At 42.9% G+C, this 22,704-nt stretch overlaps 1 protein-coding gene across 5 annotated transcripts in view; it reads right to left on the bottom strand.

The window, feature by feature from the left end:
• Window positions 1-22,704, bottom strand: part of STX11 (syntaxin 11) — a 55,014-nt gene that overhangs the window by 27,277 nt on the left and 5,033 nt on the right. For 3 of the 5 annotated variants that reach the window (XR_014786725.1, XR_014786726.1, XM_084827773.1), the window contains exon 2: window positions 9,446-9,548. The exons of 1 other annotated variant lie outside the window; for it this stretch is intronic. The gene's annotated coding sequence lies outside the window, so the exon portion shown is untranslated. Of the gene's footprint in view, window positions 1-9,445; window positions 9,554-22,704 lie in introns of those variants that run through there. One more of the 5 variants, XM_084827772.1, reaches the window with a different exon arrangement.

The raw sequence follows: 22,704 nt of genomic DNA, 5'->3' as shown, positions 1-22,704 counted from the left end.
TTCTCCTACCACTTGCGCAAGCTCCAATTTGATATGGTGGAATGACACCGCTGGATACTGCCCTGGTCCCCAGTGATTCTGCATTTCTCCCGCCAGCCAGCCAGAGCCTGCAACTACCAGAAATTTCTGCAGCACGCATCTTACAAGTAGAAGCATGCACTCTTCATGCTGCTCCTAGCACAGATATTCTGTGAAAAACACGAAACAGAAGATCAAGGAAGCAGAGGGATACAATTTTCTTTGCCAGCCTCTGAAAAATCAGTGCTACATGAGCTAGAACAACTAGAACAATTTTCCAAATCAGTCAACTCTGATAAAGCAGAGGAACATCCATGGATTTTTCTAATTTTCTATTCCCAAACCAGCTACCCATCATCTATGCTAGAAAGAAAGTAGAGCACATACTAGGAGGAAAGAATCCTTTCCCTCTATCTTCCACTACAGATGCCATTTATGTGACTGTGATAACAATATTGCACTACAGGCATTGATAATCCAGCACCATCTAGATATAATATGGGGTGGCCAACTATATGGTAAGCATCTTGCCCACAATCTAACTAGTAAGGAAAAGAAAGTAGTTTTTAAAAGTTATGTGTGTGCACATGTGTGTGTTCATGGGAGGGAGGGAGAGATTTCACATTTAAGGATTACAGCTCATTTTAGTTGCTTCCCTACCTACACTGTAAAGACGCAAGTAGAAAACAGTAACACTGAAACCATCCCTGACACACACTGAAATAACAGCGCTGCATTATTTTATTTCATAAGAATACTGAGTGCATTAATAATGACAGCTATAATTTCTACAGCATCTTTCAAGTACCAACTCATTTATAATCCGTAACTCGTTGCAAGTCAATTCTTCACTGTCTCAATCCCCACCTCCATGTAAAATAGAAAGCATAGTCACATGTCACTATTGCTGTGAAGGTGAATGACTTGAGCAAATGCTATTGCTTGACCTGAAGTTGAAGGGTTATTTTAAAATCTGTAGATTATTCTGTAATACTTCTTGTGAATCAATTCCTCATCCTGTTGGGGATTACTTTGTTTCAGCAAGGGGTGTCTTTTCCATTAGACTGTGAGGTGGTATCCAATGGTGGTGGCGGAGCTCCGCCAAATCTTTCTGTTGCACAAGTGCTTGCGCAAATATAACTTTAGTTGGATTCTCCTCTTGCGCATAGTTCAGAACCTCGTTTCTGCTAGTGCTATATCATTTGCACTAGTGGAATGACACAGCTGAATATTGCCCTCAGACTGTTTTATATGGTACACAAGCCTTGAGGTTTTGCATCAGAAGCAAGCTATGCTGAAAGGGATCCAAGCGCTAGATACACTTTATATATGTTACATTTATAAGAATTTCAATACAGGTAATAGAATTCTTTGGTTCGGGGGGTGGGCATGAGTTCGCATAGAGGAGCAATTTGTTTGCACACATTCTATTCATTTACCCATCCTTCCATCTATTAAACTATTCCAAGTGGAGTGACCAGTTAAACTATCAGTTGAGGCTGCAGTCCTTGGCACACTTACATGGAGTAAGTCCCATAGAAATCAGTGGGAATGGCTTCCGAGTAGACTTGCATAGGATTGCAGCCCAAGTCCATTTCTCAAGGCTCTTCAGATGCTGAATAGGCAGGTTTAAAATGTGTCCTATGGATTCTTACCTCTTGGATTGCCTGTTTGGATTATGTGCTGGATTACTTGTTGGATTACAGTGCAATCCTACTCAGAAATAAGTTTATTGATTTCAGTAGGAATTACTCCCAAAGAAGTAGGTACAGGATTGTAGCCTTACGTGCAGCAGTGGCTCTAGGTTTTTGAGAGCCATAGGGCAAGGCACCTTCAATGGGCTCCCTCCCTCAGTAAGTCTACCTTCTCACTGCCATTGTCATTAGCTGCTACTGCTCCTCATCACTGTCTCTTGCTTGCTTGGGAGGCAGAGAACCAGAGAGCAAGGAGGCAGTAGCATCTACTGCTTCTCACCATCACCATTGCTGAGCCAGAGTGAGAAGCAGGTGAACAAGCAGGTTGCAATGGTGAAAAGGAGAAGCAAGAGGCAAAGAAACAACAACAGAAGATCAGAAATTAAAGAAAAAGCCTCAGCAACCAGTAAGGCGGGCAAAAAAGAACTGAAGGATTGGACAGGAACCTGCTAGGAACATGTGCAGTATGACCATGGGGGAGGGTTCCCACCAAAACAATCCTCAGCTAGAGAATATTCCTGACTTGAGGCTCCACACAGGCATAGAGCCCTTATGTGTGATGCACCAAGACCACAAACGAGAAGGCATGGTTTCTCTGGCCCAGTGCCATAAGAAGTTAGGGGGCAATCTACACTACAACTTTAAACTGGTTTCAAACTGGTTTATCTAAAGGAATCCTGCAGTTTCATGAGGGTATTGAGAATTCTTTGCTAGAGACCCCTGTCCCCTGCCCAAGCGGCCCCTCTTCCTAGAGCTACAATTCGCAGAATTCCTGTATTTGGTAGCCGTAATCACTAAAACAGGTTTGAAACCAGTTTAAAGTTGTAATGTAGATTGCCCCTTAGACACAGGGCTGCTAGTATTAGCAATCAGATGGCATTGTGCAGGTGTTCCAGCTTTATCTACCTAACAGATTTTTTGCATTATTTAAGGGAAAAGATGGAAGAAGCAGTAAGAAAACATGGCAGGGTACTGAGTAGAAGACAACATCATCTAGACCCCCTGTAAACTTCTGGGAATGAGGCATAAAGGCCTCATCTGGAAGCACCCATAGTCACATCCTGCTTCATGTGTTTTAGTCATTTTGTTTAAAGAATAATTTAAATTTTTAAAAGAAATGAATACCTAAAATATTCTACTGTAAGTTGCCAATTTCCACCTAAGTGACCGAGTGTTTAAGCCACAGCAGCAGTTATTACAGGGGCGGCCAAACTGTTCCCTAGTCAGCTGTGGCTCTTGAGCCAGCAAAGGTGTCCCCACATTTTGTGGCTCCTGCCATCCCCCCTGAGGCACTGAGAGACAGGACAATCCCTGCCCTCTGCAGCCACTTCAGGTACGGGTGCTGCTGAGGGCAAAGGGGGAGTCTGTCTGGCATGCAGGAGGGAGAAGAAGTCATTGAAGAGGCACAGGCAGGTCAGGAGAGAGAAGAGAGAGGAACCAGAAGCAGCTGCCTACCGGCATGAAAAGGAGGGGAGAGTTTGTGGTCGCCAAAGGCTGCTGAAGAGGTGTGAAGAGCTCGGAGAAGAGAAAATGCAGGCTTAGCCAAAAAGGAACAAACATAAACCAGGGCAGGGAGTGGAAGCTACCAAGTCTGGAGCAGCTTGAGAGATCAATCAGCCTTGCCCCCTTGGCCTCCTTACAGGAGTTAAGCTCAGGCTATGGGGCCTTCCCCCTGCCCCATGTTCTGCAGGCCTACTTCTTGCTTTACGGGGCATTACTGAAGTATGTGTGGGGGATTAATCTGCCCCCCAAAAGGCATTTTCCTTTATTACTAAAGTGGAGGGGGGTTAATCTGCCCTCCCAAGGCCTTTTTCCTTTACGGGGCGTTACTGAAGGGGGGAGTTTTAATCTGCCCTCGGAAGGCCTTTTTTCCTTTACTGGGCATTACTGAAGTGGAGGAGTTTTAATCTGCCCTCCCAAGGCCTTTTTCCTTTACTGGGCATTACTGAAGTGGAGGAGTTTTAATCTGCCCTCCCAAGGCCTTTTTCCTTTACGGGGTGTTACTGGGGGGGGGGGTAATTGCCCTCTCAAGGCCTTTTTCCTTTACTGGGCATTACTGAAGTGGGGGGAGGTAACCTCTTATGGCCTTTCCCATCCACTCATGCTCTGCAGTCCTCACCTAGGAAGCAGGTGGGTGGGACACAGGAGTCTACATTTTTTGGCTGGCCTTGCCAAATTATCATGTTATAATATACATATAAGATCATCATGTTGTTGTTGTTGTTGTTGTTCATACTACAGTTTAAATTATTATGGCTGCAATCCTATATAAACAGCATATGCAGGAGTTTCCCCCACTCTTGCGGGAAAGAGAGGTGGGGGAGTGTTCAGGTAGAATAGCCACTGATGCTTCTTCTACCCTCATATGCTACGTTAAAAAAAAAAAAGCACCAATTGAATTTCTGCCTGTCATGTACCTGGTAAGAGTACTGTGATTTCCACACTTTACAAGGCACTACCACCATACCTGGGGCTCTGTGTCTAAGAGCTGAGTGACAAGTAGAAACTTGATAAGTGCCCTTTCCCCTAGCATTTAGAGATGATATTGCTTACCAAGTTGGTTACTTGTAATGTGGAATGGCTGCTTCCGTTGCATAGGGGTTCATCACACAGAGCTTTTATCCTGCTTTTGAGATGGCTCTGTCCTGGAAGTTTGTGGGCTCTTTAGATGATGCCATTACCCTCCAGGGTGTCTCCTGCAATTTCCCCCAGCTGATCCTGTGTTTTCCCCAAACGCAAAAAAATGTGGTTTTTTCCAGACCACGGCACAGGAGTACCATGACTTCCCCGTGAAATTCTCCAATAGCGGGAGAAACTGCTGTGTCTGCCTGCTGTGGGAATTTGTTTTGAGTTGCTGGGGGGCGCGAATGCTCAGGATGATGAAGGCATTGAGGATGGGAGCGGGGTGTGCAGGAGCAGATTTGACAGGCAAGAGGGCAAGGATTGCCCACCAATTGCAACTCCTGCCTCTGCTCAACTCTTGCTGAGGAAGGGCTTTCCTCGATTCCCAGGTGTCTTCCAAGTAAATGCTTCAGCACATTTCTCAGTTGGAGGGAGATGAGGGTAAATGCCTCCCACCCCACCAAGCTCAGAAGCAACGTCCTCTGTTGATTCAGAGCACCCCATTAAGTTCAGTGGGGCTTACTCCCAAGTAAGTGTGCCAAGGGTTGCAGACTTATGGCACAATCATACATTTTATGTCTACTCAGAAGTAAGCCAGAGGTTTCCTGGGGGCTGTGAGAAAAGAGTACAGCAGAAGCTAAGCTACAAAAACAAGAAAAAAAAACCCTCCTTTGCACACATGCCAGGGAGGGAGGGAGGTACTCCCTCAGTTCAAACCATGTGCCTGCCATGTAAAGGAGCCCTTCCTAATCCCACAAAGAAACCGAAAGCAAGAAGCTCTGGAAAGGATGTGGATTTTTGCAGGTTTTTTGCTTAATGTAGAAACACCACAGACTCCATGTACCTATTCCATTGGACAGGCAAATCTGGGACTTGGGTCCACCGCTCTGCCACTAACAGCCATCAAGCTCCAAAGTAGAGGTGAAATTGAAACTAGCCACAGCATAAGATACCATACTATACACATATCTCCTAAATAACCTGTCTGTTAAGAACGTGGCTCTTAACAGCTGCAGTTTTGCAGCATTTTGGAGTTGAATGAACATAGAAAGCCATTAGTTCAGCATTTTAAATGGAAGAGTGTTTTTGTTAACTGAATACTTGATAAGTGGTTGGCCAACATCTCAGCTAGTATAATGGAATAGTGGATTCAGCTGTTTCCAATAGTGTCGCTCTACTGATTGAAGGCTGTTTGATCTGTTGGATCAAAGAACCTTCCATCAGCAAAAGGCCACAATTGGATACAACTATTTTACACCAATTATCACATTTTCACTTACTCTTATCAAGGCTGTCTTTACATGAGGTATTTATAGTGCACTCATGACTGGCCACCCACAGAAGTTTGGGGTCCATTACATGACACCGCTGTCATCCAGGGCCCCTCCTGCGCTATTCCTGGCAAAAAGTGTAGTTAAAAAAGAAGTTTAAATGAGGTATTTAAATGCAACGGGGCACACCACCATTTTTCAACCACTAGTTGGCACTCTTTTTCATCGATCGATATTCGGGCTGGTGAGAAAGGACATTTGCTCACATTCCTTGTCAAATAAGCCAATTCTCATCATGCCATGGTGATGGAAGAAAATACTCTGGGGGGTCTCCCAGATTTTCCCTTAATGTAGAGATGTTCCAAGTCTGGTAAAATGGTCAATATTCCTTTATGCTAGTAGAAATGCTACATTGGGTCAATTAAGATTCCTTGAGGTCAATAATAAGGGTTACCACCCTTTTGGGGTGGGGAACAGACATCCCTTAAAAAATTATGACTCCTAGAATCAAAGGAATAGAAGGTTCTCCTAGGACAGGGGTAGAGATGTTTTTTCAGCCCGAGGATCAGATTGCCAACTGGGAAACCTCCCTGGGAACACATGCTAGCAGTAGGCATGATTAGACACCAAAGTAAGTACAGCCACCACACTCTTTCACACACCATTCTACAGTTTGACTAACTTCCTCAAGAACTAACTTATTGAAATCAATAGGCCTAAGCACACCTAACTATGTGTTGTGCTGTGGCCCATGTCTTTCTAGTCAGGTACTCTAGAAATAATTACCTATGAATTCTCAAATAAAAATGACCAGAGTGATCAATCTCACTTTCAGCAGTCAAAAAGACACACTTTTTCTTTTTAGGTATAGAATGCATAATGACTAGATGATGGAGAATCCAGTCCTAACCAGGTTAACTCAAAAGTAAATCCTGCTGATTCCAAGGAGACCTATTCCCAAGTAAGTATGCTTATAACTGCAGCCTAAAATTCATAATGGCCAAGGCTTTTCTTGAGATTGATCAGAAAGCCAGCCAGCTGTTTCCTCAGCGTAGAGCGGCTGTTGAATGAGACTGGGCACAAGATGAGGAAAATACACTAAATGGCCAACATGCTGTAAACAAGCATGACAGGCTACATATTGCATGGAGGATGTGAAGTTCTCTGACAGCTGAAAATGTATCCCACTGCTTAATTATTTTGTGCAACTACTCTATTGTCAGCTGCGGTCAGCTATATGCTGGCACCTGCTGCCATCTGTTTGGTTAGAATACAAGACAGGATTCTTCCCCTTCACTGACCTGGTTTATGCAGTCTTAACTAGCTTGGCAACTATTAAGAATCCACATACAAGTGATGAATCTTAAAAGCCATGGATAGGTGCCAAGTTGTGGTTCATAGGGAATTCAAAAGCACTGAACCAATTGCTTACGGTCAATGCCTTTGAGGCATAAATGAAAATAAGAATTCTAACATTTTTTCAGAGTAATCAATAGCTAAATTATTAGTGCAGGCCTGGCTCAATCTATTTTGTTGCTCTAGGTGAAATTAATATTGCTGTCCCCTTTGCAGCTGATTGCATACAGCTGGTTTATGGCTGGAGGGGGGGATTTTATTTCCTAGCCCAGCATTTTCTCTATTTCATACAAGTGAATAGACTGAGGGTGAACTTTTGGTCCATTTGCTTGTATGGAATGAGAAAAAGGGCCCACAATAGCTGTGATCCCTTGAATTACTGTTATCCTAGGCAGCTGTTTGTACTGCCCACAGGTCTTCTCAATGCCCATACAGTGTAGACCTTCTTATAGAAGACCTTCTTATACAATTCTGTCTTATAGAAATGTAGACAATTATTTAATTGAAGGGCTACAGTTAAATTTATAATTGTTAATACCTCAGAGACATGAGTTCAATCATTCAAGTATAAAGGTTGCCCTTTATTTTTGAGACATTTCTCATTTCCTGGTCAAGGCGCGTGTGAACAAGGCTAAATTCTAAGTATAAGCCATAGCACCTACTCCCTGCCGCCCATGGACCCTGGAACGGGGGGCGGGGAGGGTGAGCTTGAGCCCTCCCTAAGACTGGACTTGGGTGGGCTGAGCCCCCCCTGAAATGACCAGGCAAAATTGATAGTGGTACAGCAGTGTTCTTAAGTTCTGGCAAAACAATGAATGGCTTCCTGCACAGCCACTACAAAGAGGTCACTAGAGCATGAGCATCCCTTCTGTAATGCATGGGGACCGCACCGGGAATGCTAACAGATAACTGTGTGTATTTTATTCTGTTTTCATCAAGGCCTTTGCTGGCAGCCATCTTAGGAACAGTTCCAACCAGCAAACTGGAGCATGCTCAGTTTCCCTTTGCTACAGCGATACATCTGCACTTTGGCCACTAGGCGGGAACACACTGGGCATGTTTCCACTCAGCTTCACTTTGTTTGCAACTTTGTTGCGATGTTTCCCCAATCACATCTTCTCCTTTTCCTGTTTCCACAGTGCTTAAAGTCTTGCCTTATGCTGTAGCATGGGGGTCTGTGATGTTTCCACTGAGCTCTAATAGAATTATTTTCTTGATGGCTGGGTGGAGTCTGGGTGGAGTCTGGGTTGGGTCTGATTACCTCATCAGTGTTCCCGCCTCCTTGGCTGTGTTTCCAGGACACTGGAAGGAGAAGCTAATGGAGGAGTACCAGATTTTTAAAAAGCAATCAGCTTTGCTGTGAAGAGAGGCTTCCCCCTCTCCCTCGAACATACAAAGAATATACCATTATCCATGCGCATTCTGTAATTTTTACTTTGAGCAATTACTACTTACATTTTTTCTTTTTTATCCAAGTGTGATTGTGACAGTGCTAGAATATGACAGATTTATTTATTTAACCCATTAAATATGCAGATGAAAAAATGCACCTACAAGTAGGTCATCATGACATGACCTGCCTGCCAGTCTTGAGCCCGCTCGCCCCCCTTAAAAACAGTTCCAGAGTCCCCGCTGCCACCCAGTTTCACTAGTTTATGTTGTTGCTAGCCAACATAGGTTTGTACTGAGCATGTGCCATGGTATAATTCATCACCAACCATAGGCTGAAATGAGCTGAAAAATGCATTTTAATAAAAACTACAGACATGTTAAACTATTACTAGGACAAAGCATGTACTAGATGTTCCCGTTGACCTAACAGGGAAAAAAAACATTTCCCCAAAGACACCATCCAAATAGATCAACCAATAAAGTCTAACCCTCATGGGAAAATAAACCATGACAAAACCTCTCAAACTGCTGGAAGTCAGTCTTCAAACTTTAAGCTTCTATAAGTAAGCCATTTCTTACCCTTTCTACCTCAAAATCAGCATGGGTCATCTCATCCTCAAACCTATCTCTCCTACACTCAGCTCCATCTGTTCAGATTCAGATCAAAATGTTGATTCGGTATCTAAGTATAAGCCTGCCCCCTGACTGCCCCCCTCCCATTTCTGTTTATAATGGCAGAATGCGAGTCTTGCCCTTAACATAAGGCCACACACAACTGCTGCCCTATAATAAGTAATTGAGTGAATAGTGGTGGCATATGATTACACTAGGAATTTTGAACTACACTTTACAGGTAGTGGAGTAGTCTAGAATATGGTTAGACCTCATAGTAGTGAAATTTCTTAGGTCCCTTAGGGTTGCCTCATCTCCATTACTATAGTTACCAAGCTTTTCTACAGGAGACATTTATTGTGCCCTGTGATTCCTTACTCACAGTTGTTTATGGGTTCTTTCGCTTCTGTTTTTTAAGAGCACTTTCCCAGGGAAAATGGGGTATTATTTCTGAAGGTGAAAGAAAACGTAGTTTCTTACTTGTGTATTTGAGGTATTCCACTATAGCACCATGCTGCCTAGAGGTTGTGTTGTGGAAAAGCAGGAAAGGAGAAGCTCCTTGTGAAGAGCTCAGATCTTAATTCTGCAATAAAACCGAAAGTAGATACAGCAATAAACAGCCTTGTGTAGAAAAGCTCACCATTTTTTCATGGAGAGAAAATGGGTCTGCCTAACACATTATGGGTCCCAGCATCTTTGTGTGTTCCTCCCCAATCCTTTTTTAGGAACAGCACTGTCACAGTGTTGATTATCTACTGGAAGGGCTATGGATGCCTCATAGTCCACGGGGAGATCTCCACAACAACAGAAGAAGAGGTGAATGGAGGATTACCTGGATTTTTCATGGAATCAGCTTTGTTCTGGCAGAGACCCACGAATGAGTGCACTGCACCTTTATAACGCACTTGACAGGAACATACTTCTGGCTGGGATAGGGGGAGTGGAACTGAACGTCATCAGACTGGCATGGTCAGCTCAACGAATGAGAGAGGCTTCCTCCGCCCCCCGCCCAAACACAGCCAACCCGCAGGAAATTGCTCATGGAGACCCCCCCCACACCCGGTGCCCTCTCCTGCCTTCCTAGATCAGCAGTCAAGGAGCTGGCCCAAGCATTAACAAACCTAGCCAAATGAAAGTAAAACAGCCAGATGGCAACCCTAACCATGACTGGCCTGGCCCATACAGGAACTGACTGTCTTCCTGTTCAGTGTCTAGAACAACCCAGACTGATCCAGAATAAAATGGTACACTGCAGAGTAAGTAACGTAAGACCAAGCGGCAAAGGCTTTTTCCTCAGTTTGTTCAGTCTTGTGTTTAGGCCATGCACAACTGCATGCCACTTGTTCTGGCAGGTGGATGCGGGGAGCGTTTTTAGTATTGTTGTCTAAACTGGTAAGCACTGTTGTGTTTTATGGGCCCTGGCTTTTAAGCTGTGTCCTCCTTATCTATGTGCTTTTACTGATGTTTGTAGGATAGCTATGCATGAGGAGCATTTTCATATGTGAAATAAGACCTTATTAGCCTCTCATGCAGTATTTGTGCCACCTTTGCATTATAAACATATTTAAGGAAAATCCAGTTTAAGCCTCACCTGTGAAAATGCCCCTACTCCTTTGAAAATCAAGTGCTAACAACCGTTCGTGATCCTATTCTTCCTTCCTTATTATATAGCTGTATTTCCTTTGGAACATTCAAGTTTATTTACTTCTTCATCCATCAAGCTAATTTCTCAGCACTTACTTTGTATTAATCTGTATACTCTGCAGGCCACCCACCTGCAGCTCAACTGCTTTGTCTTGGTCTCTGAAAACAATTTTATCTTCATTACAGTATTTGAATTGAACTCCCTATCCTCAATCATTACATTTATGTAACAGGTGGAAGGACTCTCAAATTATGCCAGATGAACAGCACAATCCTATATATTTCTATTCAGAAGTAAATCTGATTGAGTTCAATGGGGCTTACTCCAAGGTAAGTGAGTATACAATTACAGCCTATGTTTCTTAACACACTTAACACAACAAAACTGATCTTGACATTAGCTATTGACAGAGAATGTTAAGATACTTTTGCTCTGACTGTAGAGATTTACAATATAGTTTTATAGATACATTATGTAATTTTATCATTTACATTTCAGATGTATATGATATAATCAAAATCTTTTAAAAAAATGATCACTACTTGGGTAATAATTTTTAAAAGCAAATATATCTATATATATATATATATATGTGTGTGTGTGTGTGTTTAAGGGTCAAACTAGATGTGACATTGGAAGATTGGTGATTGGTTCTGCAGCATTCTTAAAAAAGAGGTAAATTCAACTTTGTATATTTGGTGGGACATATGGAATCAAAGCTACAGCAGTGAGGGAGGGGGGTTAAGACGTTCCCTTCATGCCATTTTCTAAATTTAAATCCATCAGAAGCTGTTTTGGTGGGATTTAAATTGGGAAAATGGCACTAACATTTGATGAAACTCTCTCTTTATAACTTAGGGCCAATTTACAAAGGGCTTCTGCCTGCGATATTTATTTCTTATCTTAGTCTCTTGCTCTATTCTACTGGAAGGTTCTAGTATATTCTTCCCCCAGAAGATTCACCATTGCTTAAATGTGAAGCTGAAATATTTTGGCCACCAAATGCGAAGAGAAAACTCCCTGGAAAAGACCCTGATGCTGGGAAAGATTGAAGGCAAAAGGAGAAGGGGACGGCAGAGGATGAGATGGCTAGATAGCATCACCGATGCAATGAATATGAACTTGAGCACGCTCCGGGAGAGAGCGGAGGACAGGAAGGCCTGGCGTGCTATGGTCCATGGGGTCATGAAGAGTCGGACACGACTTAACGACTGAACAACAACAAAGCACTTAGAAATGACAATAGTCCAGGGTTGGCTCAAGAAATTTTGTTGCCTGAGGTGAAGGGCATGATGTAGTCTGGGAAAACCATTCCAGATACAAAATCCAACTGGACTGGCAGCTGAATATTACATCAGCACTGATGACAGAACAGCATCCTACACAGAGCTAGTTTGCGTGTGCCGAGCAGATTTGCATAATTACTCTCAACAGCGCAGCTTATGTCCTGCACACCCAGCCAGGGTGGCTTGTTGCTGTGGGTAACAAGCCACCCAGAACCCTACAACAGTCCATGGGTTCTGTAAACTAGCCCCAGAGAATAAACAGAGTGCAAAACTGAAGTATATAAGCAACAATAAGAAAGTTTCCCCCAATTACTTGTCGCATGCAAATACATTTTAACACAACGTTGTACATTGTAATGATATAAGTAGGAATGGTGACTCATACTCATCTTTCCCTCGTATATAAAGTAGAAATCTCCTGATTTTAACCTTTCTAACCTACATGCTTCAAACTGACACTAATTAGGGTTTTTCTCTCCTCAGCTACCCTTTGCCCTTGTGTCCGGGAAAACCCAGGAGTAGAAATGACTTTCCACTTGTGAATAGCTATCACTAGATCAGGAGAAAAGATTGCAATCCGTCACATTGTTAAGCATATTTAAGTTGTATTAAAAATGCTTAGTGGCAGCTTGGATTGTGGCTGTAATTATTAACATGTATCCAAATGAAATAAAGGTTACCTATATAGGCTTTGGAAAGTGAAATATTACTTAAATCAAAGAAATATAAGAATATATCACAGGTATACCTAGTTTAACTTTTGAATGCACATTTTACCTAACATGTCAACATTTATGAAAATGTATTGCATCCGGCTCATTTTTTTTAAAGAAACTGACAAAATAGGAATAGAAGTTCAGCTGAGAATAAATACTTTCATGAAAGCTTCATTTGCAAATTATACTGTTTTTGTTCCTTTTTTTCAAACTTTGAAAGCATATTGGTGCTTCAGAGGACTTATCTGAACTTGAAGTAACCTGTCTAAAGCCTTACAAAGAAATCCCTGGCCAAAAGAAGAGTGAAACAATTGTTGGATGATTACTGCCGGAAACGTGGTTTCTTGTTGTTGTTGTTGTTCAGTCGTTCAGTCATGTCCGACTCTTCGTGACCCCATGGACCATAGCACGCCAGGCCTTCCTGTCCTGCGCTCTCTCCCGGAGTGTGCTCAAGTTCATATTCATTGCATCAGTGATGCTATCTAGCCATCTCATCCTCTGCCGTCCCCTTCTCCTTTTGCCTTCAGTCTTTCCCAGCATCAGGGTCTTTTCCAGAGAGTTTTCTCTTCGCATTAGGTGGCCAAAATATTGGAGCTTCAGCTTCAGTATCTGTCCTTTCAATGAGCACTCAGGGTTGATTTCCTTTAGGATGGACTGATTTGACCTCCTTGCAGTCCAGGGAACTCGTAAGAGTCTTCTCCAGCACCACAGTTCGAAAGCATCAATTCTTCAGCGCTCAGCCTTCCTTATAGTCCAGCACTCACAGCCATACATTACTACTGGGAAAACCATAGCTTTGATTAGACGGACCTTTGTCGGCAAGGTGATGTCTCTGCTTCTGACTATGCTGTCTAGGTTTGCCATAGCTTTCCTCCCAAGGAGCAAGCGTCTTTTAATTTCATGGCTACAGTCACCGTCTGCGGTGATCTTGGAGCCCAAGAAAGTAAAATCTGTCACTGCTTCCATTTCTTCCCCTTCTATATGCCAGGAAGTGATGGGGCCAGATGCCATGATCTTAGTTTTCTTAATGTTGAGTTTCAAACCAGCTTTTGCACTCTCCTCTTTCACCCTCAACAAGAGGCTCTTTAGATCCTCTTCGCTTTCTGCCATTAGGGTGGTATCGTCTGCATATCGGAGGTTGTTGATAATTCTCCCAGCAATCTTAATTCCGACCTCTGATTCATCCAACCCATTTCTCATGATGTACTCTGCATATAAGTTAAATAAGCAAGGTGACAATATGCAGCCTTGTCGTACTCCTTTCCCAATTTTGAACCACTCGGTTGTTCCATGTCTGGTTCTTACTGTTACTTCTTGACCCTCGTACAGGTTTCTCAGGAGACAGGTAAGGTGGTCTGGTACTCCCATCACTTTCAGAATTTGCCACAGTTTGTTGTGATCCACACAGTCAAAGGCTTTAGCATAGTCAATGAAGCAGAAATAGACATTTTTTTGGAATTCTCTTGCTTTCTCCATGATCCAGCGAATGTTGGCGATTTGATCTCTAGTTCCTCTGCCTCTTCGAAACCCAGCTTGTACTTCCGGTAGTTCTCGGTTCGCATACTGCTGAAGCCTAGCTTGTAGGATTTTGAGCATCACCTTGCTGGCATGTGAAATGAGCACAATTGTGCGGTAGTTTGAACACTCTTTGGCATTGCTCTTCTTTGGAACTGGAATGTAAACTCACCTTTTCCAGTCTTGCGGCCATTGTTGAGTGTTCCAAATTTGTTGGCATATTGAGTGCAGCACTTTAACAGCATCATCTTTTAGGATTTTAAATAGCTCAGCTGGAATACTGTCATCTCCGCTAGCTTTGTTGTTACTAATGCTTCCTAAGGCCCACTTGACTTCACTCTCGAGGATGTCCGGCTCAAGTTCAGTGACCGCACTATCATGGCTATCAGGGACATTCAGATCTTTCCTGTAGAGTTCTTCTGTGTATTCTTGCCACCTCTTCTTAATCTCATCTGCTTCTCTTAGGTCCCTGCCTTCTTTGTCCTTGATCATGCCCGTCTTTGCACAAAACGTTCCCTTGAGATCTCCAATTTTCTTGAAGAGATCTCTAGTCTTTCCCATTCTGTTGTTTTCCTCGATTTCTTTGCATTGTTCATTTAAGAAGGCCTTCTTGTCTCTCCTTGCTATTCTCTGAAACTCTGCATTCAGTTGGATATATCTTCCCCTTTCTCCCTTGCTTTTCGCTGCCCTTCTTTCCTCAGCTACTTGTAAAGCCTCATCAGACAGCCACTTGGCTTCCTTGCATTTCTTTTTCTTTGGGATGGATTTCGTTGCTGCCTCCTGAACAATGTTACGGACCTCCGTCCATAGTTCCTCAGGCACTCTGTCTATCAGGTCTAATCCCTTAAATCTATTCCTCACCTCCACTGTATATTCAGAAGGGATATGATTGAGGTCATACCTGAATGGTTTACTGGTTTTCCCTACGTTCTTCAATTTGAGCTGAAATTTTGCAAGAAGCAGCTCATGATCTGAGCCACAGTCAGCTCCAGGTCTTGTTTTTACTGACTGTATAGAGCTTCTCCATCTTTGGCTGCAAAGGACATAATCAATCTTTCGATATTGACCATCTGGTGATGTCCATGTGTAGAGTCGTCTCTTGTGCTGTTGGAAAAGAGTGTTTGCTATGATCAGCGTGTTCTCTTGGCAAAACTCTATTAGCTTTTGTCCTGCTTCATTTTGTACACCAAGGCCATGCCTGCCATGCACTATTATCCCGGTGATTTCTTGACTTCCTACTTTAGCATTCCAATCCCCTATGATGAAGAGGACATCTTTTTTTGGTGTTAGTTCTAGAAGGTGTTGTAGGTCTTCATAGAACCAATCAACGTCAGCTTCTTCGGCCTCAGTGGTTGGGGCATAGACTTGAATTACTGTGATGTTGAATGGTTTGCCTTGGATTCGTACTGAGATCATTCTATCGTTTTTGAGATTGTACCCCAGTACTGCTTTTCCCACCCTTTTGTTGACTATGAGTGCTACTCCATTTCATCTAAGGGATTCTTGCCCACAATAGTAGATATGATGGTCACCTGAATTAAATTCGCCCATGCCTGTCCATTTTAGTTCGCTGATTCCCAAGATGTCGATGTTCAATCTTGCCATCTCATGTTTGACCACCTCCAGCTTACCTTGATTCATTGATCTGACATTCCAGGTTCCTACACAATATTGTTCTTTACAGCATCGGATTTTCTTTTCACCACCAGACACATCCACAGCTGAGTGTCCTTTCGGCTTTGGCCCAGCCGCTTCACTCTTTCTGGCGCTACTTGGAAATACCCTCTGCTCTTCCCCAGTAGTATATTGGACACCTTCCGATCTGAGGGGCTCATCTTCCGGCGTCATATCTTTTAGCCTTGTGATACGTTCCATGGGGTTTTCTTGGCAAGAATACTGGAGTGGGTTGCCATTTCCTTCTCCAGTGGACCACATTTTGTCAGAACTCTCTGCCATGACCTGTCCGTCTTGGGTGGCCCTGCACGGCATAGCTTATGGCTTCACTGAGTTACGCAAGCCCCTTTGCCACAACAAGGCAGTGATCCATAAAGGGTTTCTTAAGCCATTGTAATATTTTTGCAGCTTAATTTGCAATGCAAAAATCAGTCTTTCCTATCTAACGAGGATATTGTGTTAACAAATAAAAGTTGAGCTTCTTGTTTGAAAAATACTGCTACTGTCTCATAAGCTAGAGGAATATAATTCTGTTTCTGATTTTAAAAACATGATTCTCCTTTGTGAGAAAGAATTAATTTAAGGTGTCCTTTGAGGTCTCTCTTCTGGCTAGATATTCATCTATGTCTATCTTCTGCCACTGAAGCCAGTGGAAACAAAATCTAATGTCTCGAGGCATACACTGTTCTTTGTTTCTGATCTCTGTGTTTGCAAACTCGATAGTAATTAGGGGAACAGTGTGTTGGCAAGTGTTCTTGCGCAAGCCCTACTGAAATAAATAGGGGCAGCTCAAGTTAATTTCAGTAGGACATGTGTAGGAGCACTTCTTGTTTTTCTTTGGTAAGAGTATTGGCCCATTTCCTGAAGCCAATTTATACTTCCACATATATTGATCATACACTTTCCATGCCACAAATATTTTTTATTACAAAATATGAGTTATTTCTTGTACACACATGAAAATTGTGTGCATTTTACTGATTTGATTAGTGTATTCTAATTTAAATAACTGCAATAATGACGTTTCCATATTGGATTTTATTTAAGAAAAACAAAAACAGCCCAGTAGTGAGATGGGTTCATTACAGGCTGGCATTCTCTCAGGGGTGATTTCTTTTTTTTTTTTTTTTTAGTGTAAAGTTAGCATTTATCACCACCTGAACAGTCACTGACACAATTGAGAGTGAATGTCCACATCTGGTTTTGCTCAACTGTTTGGTATTTATTGAGAGACAACTGATTTTCATATGTGAGAAAAATGTCCTCACTGAAACAATGTTTAAAAAGAAGTATTTTTGCAAGAGAAACCTCTATCTCCCTCTTTCTCACTAACAAATGCACACACACACATTTGTTGTATACTATATGATTATCTCAGTCTAGCCCAGGTAACGTGTGCATACATATCTGTCACCATTTTGGACACCATGCTATCCTATACATCAGCCTTCCCCAAGTGCCCTCCAGATGTTTTGGACTACACCTCCCAGCATTTCTGACCATTGGCCATAGTAGCTGGGAATGAGAGGAGTTGAAGTCCAAAACACCCAGAGAACACAAAGTTGGCTATACAGTTAATTGCGCTAACTCTATTCTCCAAGGCTGTTTTTACGTGACATATTTATTGTGTGTATGTGATTGGTCACAAAGTTTGCGGGTCCTTTACACGATGTTGTCAACCTCTAGGATGCCTTCCTTGGTTTTTCCTGGTTATTCCACCTTAATTAACATTGGAGATAAGCTGGAATATTTAAAAACAAAACAAAAAACAACCCACCATTTCACAGTGTGTTGTTGTTGTTGTTCAGTCGTTCAGTCGTGTCCGACTCTTCGTGACCCCATGGACCATAGCACGCCAGGCCTTCCTGTCCTGCGCTCTCTCCCGGAGTGTGCTCAAGTTCATATTCAATGCATCAGTGATGCTATCTAGCCATCTCATCCTCTGCTGTCCCCTTCTCCTTTTGCCTTCAGTCTTTCCCAGCATCAGGGTCTTTTCCAGGGAGTTTTCTCTTCGCATTAGGTGGCCAAAATATTGGAGCTTCAGCTTCAGTATCTGTCCTTCCAATGAGCAGTCAGGGTTGATTTCCTTTAGGATGGACTGATTTGACCTCCTTGCAGTCCAGGGCACTCGTAAGAGTCTTCTCCAGCACCACAATTCAAAAGCATCAATTCTTCGGCGCTCAGCCTTCCTTATAGTCCAGCTCTCACAGCCATACATTGCTACTGAGAAAACCATAGCTTTGATTAGACGGACCTTTGTCGGCAAGGTGATGTCTCTGCTTCTTACTATGCTGTCTAGGTTTGCCATAGCTTTCCTCCCAAGGAGCAAGCGTCTTTTAATTTCATGGCTACAGTCACCGTCTGCGGTGATCTTGGAGCCCAAGAAAGTAAAATCTGTCACTGCTTCCATTTCTTCCCCTTCTATATGCCAGGAAGTGATAGGGCCAGATGCCATGATCTTAGTTTTTTTAATGTTGAGTTTCAAACCAGCTTTTGCACTCTCCTCTTTCACCCTCAACAAGAGGCTCTTGAGATCCTCTTCGCTTTCTGCCATTAGGGTGGTATCGTCTGCATATCGGAGGTTGTTGATAATTCTCCCAGCAATCTTAATTCCGACCTGTGATTCATCCAACCTGGCGTTTCTCATGATGTACTCTGCATATAAGTTAAATAACCAGGGTGACAATATGCAACCGTGTCATACTCCTTTCCCAATTTTGAACCACTCGGTTGTTCCATCTCTGGTTCTTACTGTTGCTTCTTGACCCTCGTACAGGTTTCTCAGGAGACAGGTAAGGTGGTCTGGTACTCCCATCACTTTAAGAATTTGCCACAGTTTGTTGTGATCCACACAATCAAAGGCTTTAGCGTAGTCAATGAAGCAGAAATAGACGTTTTTCTGGAATTCTCTTGCTTTCTCCATGATCCAGCGAATGTTGGCGATTTGATCTCTAGTTCCTCTGCCTCTTCGAAACCCAGCTTGTACTTCCAGTAGTTCTGGGTTCACATACTGCTAAGTCTAGCTTGTAGAATTTTGAGCATCACCTTGCTGGCATGTGAAATGAGCGCAATTATGCGGTAGTTTGAACACTCTTTGGCGTTGCCCTTCTTTGGAATTGGAATGTAAACTGACCTTTTCCAGTCTTGTGGCCACTGTTGAGTGTTCCAGATTTGTTGGCATATTGAGTGCAGGACTTTAACAGCATCATCTTTTAAGATTTTAAATAGCTCAGCTGGAATACTGTCATCTCCGCTAGCTTTGTTGTTAGTAATGCTTCCTAAGGCCCACTTGACTTCACTCTCGAGGATGTCCGGCTCAAGTTCAGTGACCGCACTATCATGGCTATCAGGGACATTCAGATCTTTCCTGTAGAGTTCTTCTGTGTATTCTTGCCACCTCTTCTTAATCTCATCTGCTTCTGCTACGTCCCTGCCTTCTTTGTCCTTTACCATGCCCGTCTTTGCACAAAACGTTCCCTTGAGATCTCCAATTTTCTTGAAGAGATCTCTAGTCTTTCCCATTCTGTTGTTTTCCTCGATTTCTTTGCATTGTTCATTTATGAAGGCCTTCTTGTCTCTCCTTGCTATTCTCTGGAACTCTGCATTCAGTTGGATATATCTTCCCCTTTCTCCCTTGCTTTTCGCTTCCCTTCTTTCCTCAGCTACTTGTAAAGCCTCATCAGACAGCCGCTTGGCTTCCTTGCATTTCTTTTTCTTGGGAATGGATTGAGTTGCTGCCTCCTGAACAATGTTACGGACCTCCGTCCATAGTTCCTCAGGCACTCTGTCTATCAGGTCTAATCCCTGAAATCTATTCCTCACCTCCACTGTATATTCAGAAGGGATATGATTTAGGTCATACCTGAATGGTTTACTGGTTTTCCCCACGTTCTTCAATTTAAGCTGAAATTTTCCAAGAAGTATCTCATGATCTGAGCCACAGTCAGCTCCAGGTCTTGTTTTTACTGACTGTATAGAGCTTCTCCATCTTTGGCTGCAAAGGACATAATCAATCTGATTTCGATATTGACCATCTGGTGATGTCCGTGTGTAGAGTCGTCTCTTGTGCTGTTGGAAAAGAGTGTTTGCTATGATCAGCGTGTTCTCTTGGCAAAACTCTATTAGCCTTTGTCCTGCTTCATTTTGTACACCAAGGCCATGCTTGCCTGTTATCCCGGTGATTTCTTGACTTCCTACTTTAGCATTCCAATCCCCTATGATGAAGAGGACATCTTTTTTTGGTGTTAGTTCTAGAAGGTGTTGTAGGTCTTCATAGAACCGATCAACGTCAGCTTCTTCGGCCTCAGTGGTTGGGGCATAGACCTGAATTACTGTGATGTTGAATGGTTTGCCTTGGATTCGTACTGAGATCATTCTATCGTTTTTGAGATTGTACCCCAGTACTGCTTTTCCCACCCTTTTGTTGACTATGAGTGCTACTCCATTTCTTCTAAGGGATTCTTGCCCACAGTAGTAAATATGATGGTCACCTGAATTAAATTCGCCCATGCCTGTCCATTTTAGTTCGCTGATTCCCAAGATGTCGATGTTCAATCTTGCCATCTCATGTTTGACCACCTCCAGCTTACCTTGATTCATTGGTCTTACATTCCAGGTTCCTAAACAATATTGTTCTTTACAGCATCGGATTTTCTTTTCACCACCAGACACATCCACAGCTGAGTGTCCTTTCGGCTTTGGCCCAGCCGCTTCACTCTTTCTGGCGCTACTTGGAAATACCCTCTGCTCTTCCCCAGTAGTATATTGGACACCTTCCGACCTGAGGGTCTCATCTTCCGGTGTCATATCTTTTAGCCTCGTGATACGTTCCATGGGGTTTTCTTGGCAAGAATACTGGAGTGGATTGCTCTAAAGTAGTCAGAATACTGGAGTGGGTTGCTCTAATTGTGCCACAGAAACAGAAGCAAAATGCTCCAGTAGGGCTGCAGGATTTTCCATTAATGTAGAAACACCCCAAGTGTGGATGCTTAAGTAGCCAAAATGGCACCATCCACCCACAAGAGGGAGGTCTTGGCAAGCTTGGGGGAATCCAAAGGTTTGCAGAAGTACAAAAAACTTGGGGGGGGGACCCCTAAAGGGCAGGAAAAAACAGAACAGCTTATTGAGGATTGAGCACACTCAGTGGATATGAATGTTGACTGACTGTTGGAGTGGGGAGGAACAGAAAACCAGGTGGTGGTGGAATGCAGTGTCCTAAAAGTGGGCATAGCTGGCTGGCTGGCAGGAAGGCAGGCACATCCTAAAGAGTTTGGGAGCACATTTTTAATCTTCCCACCCATAAAAATTTCCCTGAATGTAAACAATTTTGCACACCAGAGAGAGAATTATCCTAATCCTTTCTCTCTGTAAAGTTGGTTAACTATATGCAGAGAAGGGTTTTCCCCTTTATGGCTGGAAACATTCAAAATGCAGCCCCCAACATGCTGTCTAAATTGGTACAGCCCAGAATTTTGTCACCTTACTCTGCATAATGTGTAGGTTGCTGATAAAGATCACCCCTGCCCTCCCTCTGGTTCTACCTCCATCTTAAAGACCAGCCAAGAATGCCTTTTGACTTTACTATCCTTGCCTCAGGTCTTTATCATGATGGAGAATATGTAGAAGGCACTCCCACCCCCACCAGGGCTTTTAAATTCATGCTGCTTCCTGAATGTCTGCCATGCTTCTGTACCATAGCTCAGAACGTGCCTCCCCTAGTCTGGCAGCAGCAATCAGTCTCTGTCACTAGACAGTTGCCCTGTGCTTGTGATGACTGAGATCACATGGTTCTGAGGATTGCACAATCGATCTGGGGCTCATTGTCCCTCTACATTCCATTAACTTGTTAGCAGTTATGCATTATATAGCACTGGAGAGTGATCAAAGCATGTCACATATCGCAGTAGTCCTTACAACAATCCTGTTAGGTAGATCACCATTATCATCTCCGTATTGCAGATAAGAAACTGAAGATGAGATAATAGTGTTTGCCAAACAGCCACCTAGTGAATGTATGGCTGTGCCAAAATTTGATTTCTTGTTTTAATTTTTAATTGTAAGCTGTTTGTGCAGGCTGGCCCTAAAAGGCAGGATAGAAATAACTTAAATAACTAGGACTTCCCAACTCACATGCTTGCAATGCAAACCCATACATGTCTGCTTAGAAGTAAGCCCCATTGTATTTAATGGGACTTACTCTCAGGTAAGCATGCATATCTTTGCCTGGGAGCAACTCTCACTGAACTCAGTAGGACTTTCTAAGCAGACATGTACGGGATTGCATTGTTAGCCACTAAAAATGGCTAAGTATAGCCTGCATTATATTCCAAGATTCAATAATATTAATGTCTATATGAGCCCCAGGAAGTGCTATACATCGTTATTAATCTTCAACTTGGAATGTCCTAACTGTACAAAATGACAATATTATTCATAATCTTTTGGTCAGTAATCCTAGGTCAAGACTGCCTACTAACACCATGAAATAGCAACTATGCTCCAGCCATTCCAGCTGAGCCATTTTGGTCAGTCTTATTGGTGATGGAGTGATAGAGATATCTCTAGTTGTAAGTAAATCTTTTATTAACTTTCTCAGAGGTCTTATCTACTGACTTACTGCATGTTTACAGTAGGATTTAGCCTCATGCGGAATAAAGATATTAGAATTCTGTCAAGATAAGGATTATAAGACTCCACAGATATCAGTACATGCTGGAAGCGTTCTAGTGGGGTTTGACAATGATTTAAATACTGTCTCCTGACTGGCTGTGGGTTTTTACCGTTCGGAAAGAGGGAAACTAACAGGAGCTGTGTTGGTCTTGAGTGAAGAGACAGGGTTTGGTGGCTTGAGGGTTAGGAAGGACTCTGGGCTCTAGCTTGGTGGCAGGGGGATAGAATCTCTGG

Source organism: Heloderma suspectum, chromosome 1 (genome assembly GCF_057233095.1).
Source record: "Heloderma suspectum isolate Gila_16-S chromosome 1, 16-S_ref, whole genome shotgun sequence".
In the NCBI taxonomy this organism is placed as follows: domain Eukaryota; kingdom Metazoa; phylum Chordata; class Lepidosauria; order Squamata; family Helodermatidae; genus Heloderma; species Heloderma suspectum.
Note: the sequence above shows the minus strand (reverse complement) of the source record. Positions and strands in the feature narration are given on the sequence as shown.